Raw genomic sequence first — 15,032 nt, forward strand, 5'->3', positions numbered from 1 at the left:
CAAAGGCAGTCGAGTTTATCACGGCGCTCACGAATTTTCCAAATTTAACAGTATATCACAATAAAAACGGGCATTGGTGCACTCTATGAAAGATTGTTTAGAAGCGTCGCTAACAGTAAAATAATTGAGTGTAGAATATCAAATCGGTACACGAATCTTGCACATGCGCTCTCAAACAAAGGGAAATTCTGAAGTAGACTTTTACATATAAATGAACGTGTGAGTTGCACATATACAGGGTGGACAGAAACAGTCTGAAACGTTTGTACTGGTGTTGCACGGTAGGTTATGCTGATAAATAATTGTTAAGGAAAAATCGATATGTTGCGCCATTTTCGAATTAATCAGCATTGAGTTAGCCAATCAGGCTGTTGCGCTAGTAAATTCAAGCGGCCCAGCAGATACTATTTGTGTCAGTTGTTCTCACAGCGAAGTTCAGGGTTTCTTAAACTTTCCGCAACCCCCTCCCCTTTCTGGAATATAGATTATTTTGGCCCTGCTATTTTGCTATCCTTCCTCAGCGCTTCCCATACTAGCCATAAAAGCAGACCACAATATCTGTTTACTTCTATCCAATTACTGCAGCTATCAGTTACAATGACGATACTAAAAATTGCAGGATTAAACTTATTTATGCTCTTTTGAAAATTATGTGAACAGTAGGCCTATTCTCGTTCAAAACTATCGTTCTCTAATTTCATTATATAATTACATGAGAAGTAGGGTATTTTTTAGAACTTTCGAATTCTTATAAAACTACATTTTTGTAACTTACCTGTACAAGCGTCTTGGATAACATATCTTGAAGTAAATAAGCGTTTCTGATTAACAGAGAAAAAGAATAGATCACCCCGACTTTCATTGTTTGTCAACGCAAATTAACGTGCATTCTAGAGAATTTTTGGGAGTTACCATTGTCCTGTGCATAAACTAATTTGTAGTAAATCAGCATTTGCGATTTCGTTATTGTAGCAGACATTGGAATTAACATATCATGTGACATCTAGAATGAGGTTTTCACTCTGCAGCGGAGTGTGCGCTGATATGAAACTTCCTGGCAGATTAAAACTGTGTGCCGGACTGAGACTAGAACTCAGGATCTTTGCCTTTCGCGGGCAAGTGCTCTACCAACTGAGCTACCCAAGCACGACTCACGCCACGTCTTCACAGCTTTATTTCTGCCAGTACTTCGTCTCCTACCTTCCAAACTTTACAGAAGCTCCCCTGTGAACCTTGCAGAACTAACACTCCTGAAAGAAAGGATATTGTGAAGACATGGCTTAGGCACAGCCTGGGGGATGTTTCCAGAATGAGATTTTCACTCTGCAGCGGAGTGTGCGCTGATATGAAACTTCCTGGCAGCTGTGAGGACGGGGCGTGAGTCGTGCATGGGTAGCTCAGTTGATAATGCACCTGCCCGCGAAAGGCAAAGGTCCCGAGTTCGAGTCTCAGTCCGGCACACGGTTTAAATCTCTCAGGAAGTTTCATGCTACATGTAGTTTTCCCTTATGGTAAATTATTTCTATTTTCGAATTTGCTAACAACTGTAGCGAACCTCAAATGCCTTAGGAAACTAGTCATTATTACCACAGATTTTTCTGTTGCGTTAACACAAATCTCTTTTTATGTATTTGCTTCAATTCTTAAAGAGAATTAGTAATTTCTTAGTTCAACTGACTAAAAGATAAGCTGCAAGTTTACTTTGAAGTTATTTGTTCACTGTACTGCACCAGCCAAAATGCAGCCCCACTGTGAATGCTGTTCTCGAACACAGGATAAGTTGGTTGGCGTTCCTAAGCAGCTGGAAATCGCCCTTATTACTGTCAAACGATTGGCAGCTGCTGCAAATCGGTGTGATGGAAGAGCGCCTGAGAGTCACGAACCTGTAGTAGCAGTACCTCTCCTGTGGATGCCATCTCCTCTGCAGAAAGTACAGAATCTCTCACTACCGTGGATGGTGTTTCAGTGGTAGATCTAGGCGCTCAGTGCAAGGTGGGCAGGGACCAGGGAGGACTCAGGGTGATCCCTCCAACCAAAAAATTCGAGATGTTGTCTTTCATTTAAATTGAAAATGAGACTCAATTTATCAATTTTGGGAAAACCCTTTTTGTCCGGTGTCAAGAGCAGGCAAATGCAAAAGGATAGGGGTCTATTAGTCATCAGCATTTCAGACGTATGGCAAATGATGGTACCCCTTAGGGAAATGGCAGCAAGGGACAGGAAAGGACACCAGATGAACTCAGTGTGTACGCCTGGGGGGGGGGGCTAATTCAACATGAAGAGGCTATTTCGACAGCCATTGAGGAAACGATGCAACCAATCACAGACTGTGGTTCACATTGGAACAAGTGACGCCTTTTGTCTGGCCTCCGATCTCATACTTGGATAATTCCAGTGACTAGCGGAGAAGGATGAGAAGACCAGCCTTTCGCACTGAGTTTCAACAAAGCTCACAGTTTTCAGTATTGACCCTAGAACTGACCGTAACTCCTTGGTTCCGAATCGAGCGGAAGGACTGAACTAGAGACTTCGAAAGTTCTGTTACAAGCTTGGCTGCGATTTAATGGACTTGCGCCATAGGTCTGAGAACTGCAGGGACCCCCTTAAATGGGTCAGGAGTGCATTACACGTCAGAGGCCGCTACGCAGGTAGCTGACTGTCTGAGGAGTGCATATAAGGTTTTTTTTTAATTTTTATATTAGGTGACTCTCCATCAAATCCAGATAACCATAGCTCTAGGAAACATAGAAGTAGAAATGCTTCCCACAGGTGAGAGACTTTAAAATACCAGTGGTTAACTGCTGAAACACTTGCAACAAAGTGCTAGAATTCGAAGTGCTCCTGAAAAGCAGTGGAGCTCACATTAAACCAGGTACAGAAAGCTGGTTGATACCTGAAATTAATAGCAGTGAGATTTTTGTGGAAAATATACCTGTATATCGAAACGATAGGCTAGTGGGAAATGTAGGTGGTGTGTTTGTTGCAGTACACAAGAAATTCAAATCCATCGACGTAGAAATTGAAGTGCATTTGAGATTGTTTTGGCAAGCGTCAGTATCAGGGCTGGATATAAAATGGTAACTGGATCCTTCTGTCACCCACCAGACTCATCTCCTGATGTAACCGAAAACATTAGAGACTACCTCACCTGGCTTGTAAGTAAGTTCCCCAATCATATTGAAATCATCGTCAGAGACTTAATCATCCAACAATTAACTGGAAATATTACAGTTTTCTTAGTGGTGGGCATGATAAGAGACCCTGTGAAACATTACTAAATGCCTTCTCTGAAAATTACCTAGAACAAATAGTTCTGAACCCCACTCACGATGGAAATATATTGGATCTAATGGCAACAAATAGACTTGACGTCTTTGAGGATGTCCTTATCGAAGCTGGTTTCAGTGACCATGATGTGGTTGTGACAACAATGATTACCAAAGGACAACTAAAACTAACAGAAAGATATATATGTTCTGTAAACTAGATAAAAGAATCAGTAGTGTCATACCTCAATGAGGAACTAGGAACTTTCAGCATGGGGCAGCGGTATGTAGAGAAGCTATGGCTCAAGTTTAAAAGAATAGTTGACTGTGCACTGGATAGAAATGTTCTCAGTAGAACAGTTCATAATGGGAAGAACGCTCCATGGTATACAGGCAGTATAAAGAAACTTCTAAGGAAGCAGACACTACAGCATAATACGTGTAAAACAAGGCATAGGGCTATGACAAAGAGATGCTGAATGAAATATGTTTGGCTGTAAAGCGAACAATGCGTGAAGCCTTCAACGACTGCTGTAGCAGATTACTGTCAAATGATCTTTCACAAAACACAAAGAAATTCTGGTCCTCTGTAAAGGCTGTTAATGGCACCATAGTTAGGGTCCCATCCCTAGCGAATGAGACAGAAACTGAAATGGAGGGTAACAATGCAAAAGCTGAAATACTTAACTCTGTTTTCAAATGTTTCTTTAAAATGGAAACTCCAGGTGAATTGCCCCAGTTTAATCCTTGTACCATCAAAAAGATGAGTGGTGGTGAGAAACAGCTGAAATCGATAAATTGAACAGAGACCCAGGATCCGATGGAATCCCTATCAGATTCTATACCGTATTCGCAGGTGGTTTAGCCCCTCTTCTCAGTACAACCTGTTATAGATCCCTCAAACCAAAAACAGTGCCCAGTAGTTGGAAGGAGGCACAGGTCACACCTGTGTACAAGAAGGGTAACAGAAGTGATCACAAAACTACCATCCAGTATCCTTGACATTGATTTGATGATCACAAAAAATATTTTGAGCTCAAACATAATGAGGTATCAGAACAGAAAAAATGGCCTCCAACAGGCTATCAGCATGGATTCCAAAAACATCGATTATGTGAAACCCAATTTGCACTTTTCTCACATGACATACTGAAAGCTTTGGATCAAGGCAGTTGGGTAGATGCATTCTTTCTTGATGTCCAAAAATCATATGACTCAGGACCACACCTACGCTTATTGTCAAAATGCTATCATATGGGGTATCAAGTTAAATTTGTCACTCAATTGAGGACTTTTTGGCAGGGAGGATGCAACATGGTATCTTTGATGGAGAGTCATCATAAGATGTGGAAGTAACTTCGGGTATGCACGAGGAGGTATGTTGGGACCCTCACTGTTCATGTTGTATATAAGTGATTTAAGACGAAATTAATTTGTATTAATGACCTTGAAGAAAATATTAATAATAACCTTAGACTTTTTGAAGATGATGCAGTTATCTATAACGAAATACTGTCTTAAAGAAACTGTTTAAATATTCAGTTAGATCTTGATAAGATTATAGAGCGGTGCAAAGTTTGACAACTTCTTTTAAATTTTCAGAAATGTAAAACTGTGCACTACACAAAACTAAAAAAACATAGTATACTTTGACTATAATATCAATCATTCACATTCCAAATCGGCCAACTCGTACAAATATCTGAGGTTAACACTTTGTAGGGATATGAAATGGAATGATCACATACGCTCAGTTGTGAGTAAAGCAAATGGTAGACTTCGGGTTATTGGTAGAATACATGGGAAGTGCAATCAGTCTAGAAAGAAGATTGCTTACAAATCACTCATGCGATCCATTCTAGCATATTGGGACCCATACCACTTAAGACTAACGGGGATATTGGACATATTGTTATTCAACCCAAAGGAGAGCATCGCAGAGGTACTGAAGGAACTGAATTGGAACACTCTTGAAGACATACGCAAATTATCCCACGAAATTCTATTAACAAACCAGCTCTAAATGATGCCCGCATCTCGTGGTCATGTGGTAGCATTCTCGCTTCCCACGCCCGGGTTCCCGGGATCGATTCCCGGCGGGATCAGGGATTTTCTCTGCCTCGTGATGGCTGGGTGTTGTCGGATGTCCTTAGGTTAGTTAGGTTTAAGTAGTTCTAAGTTCTAGGGGACTGATGACCATAGATGTTAAGTCCCTTGGTGCTCAGAGCCAGCTCTAAATGATGACTCTAGGAATGTACTACCACCTGCTATGTATCACTCACACAGGGATCATGAGGAGAAGATTAAAACTGAGGCATTCAAACAACCATTTTTCCCACACTCCATACTTGAACAGAAGGGAAGAGTGTTGACGTGGCACTGAAAACTGCACAGCTCAAACTTAAACACTTCTTCCATTACTTGGATGACACATTCGGTATATGGGAACATGGCAGAGAGGCCTTGAATGGGATCCTGGACCACATGAACAGAGTCAATCAAAATGTACAGTTCGTGATGGTGCTAGATTAGCATGTATATCTTTCATTTCTGGACAATCTCTTAAGAAGAAAAGCAGATGGCACCTTAGAACATGCGGTCTACAAAAAGAATCCTGACACAGATGCATACCTTCAAGCAACGAGCTGTCGTCATCTGGCGCAACAGTTCTAACTACTCTCGTAACAGGGTACATGCCATTTGTGTCAAAGACAGCCTCCCAGCCAGCGGCAACGCTTACGGATGTGTTTCGCCAAAATGGGTACAGAAAAGTGCAGATTAAACGTATATTGAACAAATGGATGAGATAGCCATCAGCAAAGAAGAGGAAGACAAAGAGGAAAGGAAACTCGCTTTTATACCCTTCAGCCAAAATTGCGAGGGTTCTCGGAGAAAACATCATCTATGCCATCTCTTGGCCACCACGCAAACCTAAAGATATGCTTGGCTTGGTAAAGGTCAAACTATAATTCTGCAAATATCGGTACACACAGTACTCCTTGCAAGTGTGGCTGCCACTACATTAGGCAAACATACTGCTGCATCTCACAACGCTGCGTCGAACTCATGAGATGTGTACGTCTGAGGTATAACGATAAATCAGCAGCGGCAGGACACGACCTCAACGAGGAATATACGTTCGAATTTGAGAAAACAAAGATGTTGTGACGAGCTAGTGGCCTTTGCGAGAGCTTCATCAAAGAATCATACACTCCATGACAATCTCATCAACAGGAATGAAGGCTACCAGCTAAGTTCAGCGTGGAAGCCTGCACTATCAGCTACATAAGCCAAAAACGCCCCCAGCAGCTGACGAAGCACAACTTAGGCAAGACTGAAAGGCGATACGAACACCCCCCCCCCCCCCCCCCCCACCGCCACCCTTTCCTTTCCCACCATAAGTCGCCTTACGCCACGGCTGGAGGTAGGGTTGGGGAAAGACGGCCACAGTTCGAGAATATGGACGGATGATGTAAGTATAGGACACACGCGCCGTCTCTACACTTCAACAGAAGATGACGAGAATGACACTCATCGAAAAGTCGCGGGATTTCGACGCAACCACCCGCAAGGAAGCCCGAGATTCTTTCGTCAGCAGCTTAAAACGTACATTTACGTTAACATAAGATTATATCTCTTAATATATACATTATGACTGCTCTTTAAAATTTTGTCAGTAATTATATTAAATACTGAAAATCAAATTTTTGTTGCCCCTGAGGCCGTCAGATAGACAACCTACAGTTGGACCTGTGGGCCGTGAACCATGAACAGGGTTAGCCATTTACTAATATAGATTATTTGTTTCATTGTACTTGCTTCATGTGTTATGACAGGCAAAGCATGATGAATTACTGTCGTGTGAAAAAAGCGCAAGAGGGAAGCGAAGACTTCAATGCTGTTCTTAGGACTCAAAGACAAGAGCGTACAAGTGATCAAAGGCTTTGCCGTAGGATCCGGATTGTTTATATTTGAAACACTGATTGTAAGAAATTCGAATACGAACTTTTTTGTAGGCACGATCGAAAAATAATACATTACCTGGTTTTCCTACGTTTTTCACGTAGTCGTTCAATGTTGGCTACATTGTCCGTGAATGCAACGTACAGTCAATCAAATGACAAAATCTGAATAAATAGAGATAATAGAGGAAAAGTTATTCGTAATTTGAAAAACTATTGCATAATTTCATGGATTCTATCAAGCTTTTGTAAATCGCTGCATATGCATCTGTCCAACATTCCAATATTTATACGTTGGCAGGAGTTCTAACCACCGAAAACAAATGAGCCGCGAGTAACTTCACTGCGCAAGAGGTAAACCTTGTGTTATGTATGAAGTGCATGTGATCTAGTAATGTAAATTAACTTTTGTTACAAATATAACATGATTGATCGTTTAATTTGCAAATTATTAAAATATTAGGTTTTTCTGTACACATACTTAATTACCTTTTCGGAAGGTCTTCGTAATGAAGCTTTTTAGGCGTAAAACTTACTTGATCCTTTGCCGGTGCGGTTATTGAATTTTGGTGGCACGTAAGTAATGTATAGTATTGTCATTGCAGATAGGTTCGCCCACACTAAAGAGGAGGTATCATTTAGTTTGTTGTGTCCCTTACGGCTTCGTTAACACGGATTTTTTTAGCCTATATTGAACTCAACTCTCGCCGAGTGACTGTTCAGCTCAGGATAAAGGGTTATGCACGGGCAACCAGCCCAAGGTGTCAGCTGAGAGATGACCTCTTTGTGTTTTATCTGCAGCATTTGAGTGAATTGTGATGTATTGTTCCATATACTTTTCAGCCGTGTAAAACAAAAATTTTAAATTATCGATGTAATAGCTAATTTAAGTAGTGTGTCCAGTGAAGAATTTTTAGTCGAAACTGGAACTTGAAAAGAATTGAAACATGCCGTAGCGTCTTGTGTCACGTCATTTGAATCATGATTTTGACGAACTACCCCATTACTGGAATAAATGGATACAAAATTTATACCATTGATATGAACAGTAAATATTACTCGCTTGGTGATTAGGCTTCTCTTCTGTTTAGAGGTATCTATTGAGTCAAAAAAAATTTAAGTGCAAACCCAGCCAGTAAGTAAACTCTGAAATATGTACAGAAGAAAATAATAGACTTCAACATACCTGCACTTGTTCCTAGAAACAGAGTCGTGATAGGTACAGTAACTGTTATCGTGTATATATATATATATATATATATATATATATATAGGCTTCTCATGAGTATATTTACATCCCTTGTAGCCCCTTTGTGTTGAAAGCGCAATTGTAGCATTGACAATAAATTTTTGAAAACAAGAAATGCACTCTTTCTAACCAAATGAGTTGAAGAGATTGAAAAATCTACAGAAACATTTAGCTCGGATTGTATACAAACACATGTCAGACTTACACACCCGACTCCCGTCGTTTATACCGTTCGAATAACATTTTCCTATATCACTTCTATAATGAAATCATTTTTTATTTGTACCTCACTCCCAGGTATGTAGTATTAAGTAGCTACTGGAATAACGTATTTTGTTATGCAGGTTTAAGGTGGTGGAAGGATGTGTAATGTTATTAGGTATTTCACTCAAAGATAAGTGTTTTTGTTTATGTCCAGGTTATAGATAATAAAACAATTGAAATTATTAGTGGCTTGTGAATATTAATTTGGAAAAATTTGTGATTAGACAAGTGTTTTTTTAAGTCTGCATAGAATGATTGGCATGTAGTCATGTGCCCACCAGAATTAATATTTTTCCATGGCCAATTCACCCGTTCTCCACTGTTGGTAGATACCATTAATTAATTATCCGTAAATTGAGACACATAATTAGCAAAACTTTTTTTTCATTTGTTTACTTATGGCATTGCATAAGTCTCCACATTAGACTTCTTCCATCATTGTGATGGTCAAGGTGATCATTGTCAGCAATGCTCAACGTTTGTAACAAACTACAGATTCAACTGTTGTGACTACTTTCACAGAAGGGCAGAATTAAACATGCTCATGAGTCCTGACAGCAATTAGTCACTTCCACTAGTGTTTCAGTTGCTTATGGATAAATGTGTGTTTTCATCTCCTCCTCCAGTTGAAGTAGCTCTCCACACAAGTCTGTCCAGCTTGACTCCTATCACCCCTGCATAACTATCACCATTTCTGAAATTTTTACTACTCGCCATTCTCTACATTACCAAATAAGCACAACTATTTTTTAATGCCTCTGGAAGTGTCACATCAGTGTCAAGTTGTTCCATAAGTATCTTTTTTCCTTTATTCAGAATTTGATTTGAATTATTTATTCATCCAGGGATCATCTTACAATGATTTATAGGATTTGTCATAATAGTGCCATGAAAATAAATATCTCAGAATACACACAAACACAGAATAGATAAGTATAGTTTTTCGAGGTCGTCATCGCAAATTGCTATAGAATTCACAGTAAGCCCAGTTTTAGCTCTGTGCTATCAACAGACCTGTTACAAAAAGAACTAAGGTAACAATAATAGTTTCAGTAAGCAGAAAAAAGGCCAATTTTACAGATGGAATGTGGGAGTACATGATAGTGATAACATCACATTAGCAGTAATCAAAACTTACAATTAAGTGCATTCTGATAATGAGTATCAATATCAAATTCTCTGTATCCACAGTTACGTGAACAAGTGCAAGCAATGGCCTGCAGTTGCCCTATACTTATGCACATGCACTATAGCCCTCTACTAGCTACAGCTCATTTCCACAAGTGTAGGATGTCATAAGGCCGTTGCTAACGTTTGGTCATGTATGTGAGCGTACAAAGCATTTCATGGTACTAGGCTACTTCATAATACTCATCCTGGCATATCACCATTTTGTTGTTATCCTGTACTCTTTAGATTCTTTCTGTAAACATGGCCTTCAGCCAACTGAACCTATAATTGTTAGAGCAGTGCTTTTGTTTCCTGTTTTGTAACAGTTCTGGCGATGGCAGTAAACCAGAGGTGCTGTATTGTGAATTATATGGTAATGTATGATGAACATGAGCAGCTATGAATAAAATGCTAAATATGATGGTGGACCTGTTTGTAGAAATTTATGCCTTCATTTGATGTAATTCCGTACCTATTCATCTAATTTTCTACATTGTAAAAAGAAATGAGCAGTACAAGCTTAGGGAGAAGTTTGGTTACTGTAGTTTAGTTGATTAAGCTAGTGAATTCATTTGCAGAAACACTGAATGGTCTAAGGACTTCACTTGTTTCAAGAGTAGTTAATAATGCAAACTGAATAAGGATTATCTGGTCAAATCACACTGTGAACCTTTGTCTCACAGGTGTTTTCCCACACGCAAAACAAAAATTTAGTGGAAACTACATAACTAAAACGTAATTACAAAATGTACTGTCAGGAGTTTAGGTACCTATATAATTACTTAACTTATTATAGAAATTTCATTTTTTAGTTTTTTTAGGTGGATTACTTGATGCTCCATTTAAAAGAGAAATATTTAAGGAAACTGCTACAAAGTTGAGGACTGTTTATAACATATAGGAGGAAGTGTTCTGTAATCAGGGATGCAACAGGAATATGATCATTCAAAGAAAAACAGACTAGTAAACAAGGGCTCTCAAATTCATACCTTAAGAGCTGTGAGCACTTCTTAATCTTTGATGTATCCTGTGAAACAAATCTCTCCTACTGCTAGCTGCTTACTGTCCATATTTTGGAAGGAGATAGTATGGACCAAACCGAGAAAAAGTTGTCTAGTAAACATGGACTCAAAAATTCCTTCCATAAGAGCGATGAGCATTTGTTCAGTCGAAGAGACCTGTTCCACAGTATCTAAGGTGAAGAAGTGCTTGTAATCCATAAGATATGCTCCATTTTACAGGCCAATTTTTTTTTTCCATACTACATCTAGGCTTAAACCAGAGGCTCAGACGATTCTGCGGAGAGCTGGGGTGCAAATTTCTCGACCTCTGCTATCGGGTGGAGAAACGTAGGCTCCCCCTGAATAGGTCAGGCGTGCACTACACGCCGGAAGCGGCTACGAGGGTAGCGGAGTACGTGTGGAGTGCACATGGGGTTTTTTTAGGTTAGAGAATTCCCTCCCTAGGCCCGACAAGACACCTCCTGAGACGCGGCAAGGCAGGAGTAGGCAAAATGCAACAGGGAATAACAATGTTAATGTGCTAGTAGTAAACTGCAGGAGCGTCTATAGAAAGGTCCCAGAACTGCTCTCATTAATAAACGGTCACAACGCCCATGTAGTACTAGGGACAGAAAGTTGGCTGAAACCACATGTAAACAGTAATGAAATCCTAAACTCTGATTGGATGGTGGGGAACTCTACTCGAAATATTTTCCAAATTATTCTTCAGGTGCTGAGCCACAACAGCTGCTGAGCCCGGGGGCCTATAGAGACATCCAAGTACCATGTCTGAGCCTGCTTTAACCATGACCTTCACCCAAATCATTTCACAATTCGAATCTCCGTCAATTTCCTTCGATACTGTTGCACTTCTTATCGCTATAAACACACCTCCCCCTTCACCGTCCAGCCTGTCTGAGTTTAGGATGTAGATGTACATGTAGATCTACATCCATACTCCGCAAGCCACCTGACGGTGTGTGGCGGAGGGTACCCTGGGTACCTCTATCGGTTCTCCCTTCTATTCCAGTCTCATATTGTTTGTGGAAAGGAGGATTGTCAGTATAATTCTGTGTGGGCTCTAATTTCCCTGATTTTATCCTCATGGTCTCTTCGCGAGATATACGTAGGAGGGAGCAATATACTGCTTGACTCTTCGGTGAAGGTATGTTCTCGAAACTTCAACAAAAAGCCTGTACCGAGCTACTGAGCGTCTCACCTGCAGAGTCTTCCACTGGAGTTTATCTATCATCTCCGTAACGCCTTCGCGATTACTAAACCATCCTGTAACGCAGTGCGCTGCTCTCTGTTGGATCTTCTCTATCTCTTCTATCAACCCTATCTGGTACGGAACCCACACTGCTGAGCAGTATTCAAGCAGTGGGTGAAAAAGCGTACTGTAACCTACTACCTTTGTTTTCAGATTGCATTTCCTTAGGATTCTTCCAATAAATCTCAGTCTAGTATCTGCTTTACCGACGATCAACTTTATATGATCATTCCATTTTAAATCACTCCTAATGCGTACTCCCAGATAATTTATGGAATTAACTGCTTCCAGTTGCTGACCTGCTACTTTGTAGCTAAATGATAAGGGATCTATCTTTCTATGTATTCACAGCACATTACACTCGTCTACATTGAGATTCAATTGCCATTCCGTGCACCATGCGTCAATTCGCTGCAGATCCTCGTGCATTTAAGTACAATTTTCCATTGTTGCAACCTCTCGATACCCCACAGCATCATCTGCAAAAAGCCTCAGTGAACTTCCGATGTCATCCACCAGGTCATTTATGTATATTGTGAATAGCAACGGTCCTATGGCACTCCCCTGCGGCACACCTGAAATCACTCTTACTTCGGAAGACTTCTCTCCATTGAGAATGACATGCTGCGTCATGTTATCTAGGAACTCTTCAATCCAATCACACAATTGATCTTATAGTCTGTATGCTCTTACTTTGTTCATTAAATGACTGTGGGGAACTGTATCGGACACCTTGCGGAAGTCAACAAACACGGCATCTACCTGGGAACCTGTGTCTATGCCCCTCTGAGTCGCATGTACGAGTAGCACAAGCTGGGTTTCACACGACCGTCTTTTTCTAAACCCATGCTGATTCCTACAGAGTAGATTTCTAGTCTCCAGAAAAGTTGTTATACTCTAACATAATACGTGTTCCAAAATTCTACAACTGATAGACGTTAGATATATAGGTTCTGCACATCTGTTCGACGTCCCTTCTTGAGAACGGGGATGACCTGTGCCCCTTTCCAATCCTTTGGAACACTACGCTCTTCTAGAGACCTACGGTACGCTGCTGCAAGAAGGGGGGCAAGTTCCTTCGCGTACTCTGTGTAAAATCGAACTGGTATCCCATCAGGTCCAGCGGCCTTTCCTCTTTTGATCGATTTTAATTGTGTCTCTATCCCTCTGTCATGTATTTCGATATCTACCATTTTGTCATCTGTGCAAAAATCTAGAGAAGGAACTACAGTGCAGTCTTCCTCTGTGAAACAGCTTTGGAAAAAGACATTTAGTATTTCAGCCTTTAGTCTGTCATCCTCTGTTTCAGTACCATTTTGGTGGCAGAGTGTCTGAACATTTTGTTTTGATCCACCTACCGCTTTGACATAAGACCAAAATTTCTTAAAATTTTCTGCCAAGTCAGTACATGGAACTTTACTTTCGAATTCATTGAACGCCTCTCGCATAGTCCTCCTCACACTACATTTCGCTTCGCATGAATTCTGTTTTTCTGCAAGACTTTGGCTATGTTTATGTTTGCTGTGAAGTTCCCTTTGCTTCCGCAGCAGTTTTCTAACTTGGTTGTTGTACCATGGTGACTCTTTTCCATCTCTTTCGATCTTGCTTGGCACATACTCATCTAACGCGTATTGTACAATGGTTATGAACTTTGTCCACTGATCCTCAACACTATCTGTACTTGAGACAAAACTTTTGTGTTGAGCCGTCAGGTACTCTGTAATCTGCTTTTTGTCACTTTTCTAAACAGAAAAATCTTCCTACCGTTTTTAATATTTCTATTTACGGCTGAAATCATCGATAGAGTTACCGCTTTATGATCGCTGATTCCCTGTTCTGCATCTAGATATCTGGAAGTTGTTTCATATGTCAAAAAGTTTCCTACACGATATTAGGCTTTGCAGTGTGTTATATTTTTGGTGATTTCTAATTTTTGTCCGACTGCTAATGTACTGTAAATGCCAAGGATTCAGATGAGGGAGCATAGTTTCCTAAATTATAAGCCTACTTTTGAAATGAATGCCATTCTACCGACTATTCTCCCTGCACCATTGAGAGTAGCTGTAACTCTGAAACACCTCACCAGATATATATATATATATATTAAAAACAAAGATTCCAAGACTTACCAAGCGGGAAAGCGCCGGCAGACAGGCACATGAACAAAACACACAAACACACACACAGAATTACGAGCTTTCGCAACTGGCAGTTGCTTCGTCAGGAAAGAGGGAAGGAGAGGGAAAAATGAAAGGATGTGGGTTTTAAGGGAGAGGGTAAGGAGTCATTCCAATCCCGGGAGCGGAAAGACTTCCCTTAGGGGAAAAAAAGACAGGTGTACACTCGCGCACACACACACACATATCCATCCGCACATACACAGACACAAGCAGCCATTGAAATATGGCTGCTTGTGTCTGTGTATGTGTGGATGGATATGTGTGTGTGTGTGTGTGTGTGTGTGTGTGCGAGTGTACACCTGTCCTTTTTTTCCCCTAAGGGAAGTCTTTCCGCTCCCGGGATTGGAATGACTCCTTACCCTCTCCCTTAAAACCCACATCCTTTCATTTTTCCCTCTCCTTCCCTCTTTCCTGACGAAGCAACTGCCAGTTGCGAAAGCTCGTAATTCTGTGTGTGTGTTTGTGTGTTTTGTTCATGTGCCTGTCTGCCGGCGGTTTCCTGCTTGGTAAGTCTTGGAATCTTTGTTTTTAATATATTTTCCCATGTGGAAGTTTCTTATATATATATATATATATATATATATATTTTTTTTTTTTTGTCTCGGATCATTTACTTGTAATCTTGTTCATTTTATTGTGACCATTCCAGCTGAAAAACTTATGCTGCACA

General features: G+C 40.5%; 1 protein-coding gene across 6 annotated transcripts in view; it reads left to right on the plus strand.

Annotated features, from left to right (window-relative positions):
- Positions 1–7,166: 7,166 nt before the first annotated feature.
- LOC126281848 (importin-11) overlaps positions 7,167–15,032 on the plus strand; it is a 181,094-nt gene continuing 173,228 nt past the window's right edge. The window contains exon 1 of one of the 6 annotated variants that reach the window (XM_049981102.1): positions 7,167–7,582. The gene's annotated coding sequence lies outside the window, so the exon portion shown is untranslated. Of the gene's footprint in view, positions 8,448–15,032 lie in introns of all 6 variants that reach the window. The other 5 variants (XM_049981098.1, XM_049981099.1, XM_049981101.1 and 2 more) reach the window with 5 other exon arrangements.

Source organism: Schistocerca gregaria, chromosome 7, assembly GCF_023897955.1.
Source record: "Schistocerca gregaria isolate iqSchGreg1 chromosome 7, iqSchGreg1.2, whole genome shotgun sequence".
In the NCBI taxonomy this organism is placed as follows: Eukaryota; Metazoa; Arthropoda; class Insecta; order Orthoptera; family Acrididae; genus Schistocerca; species Schistocerca gregaria.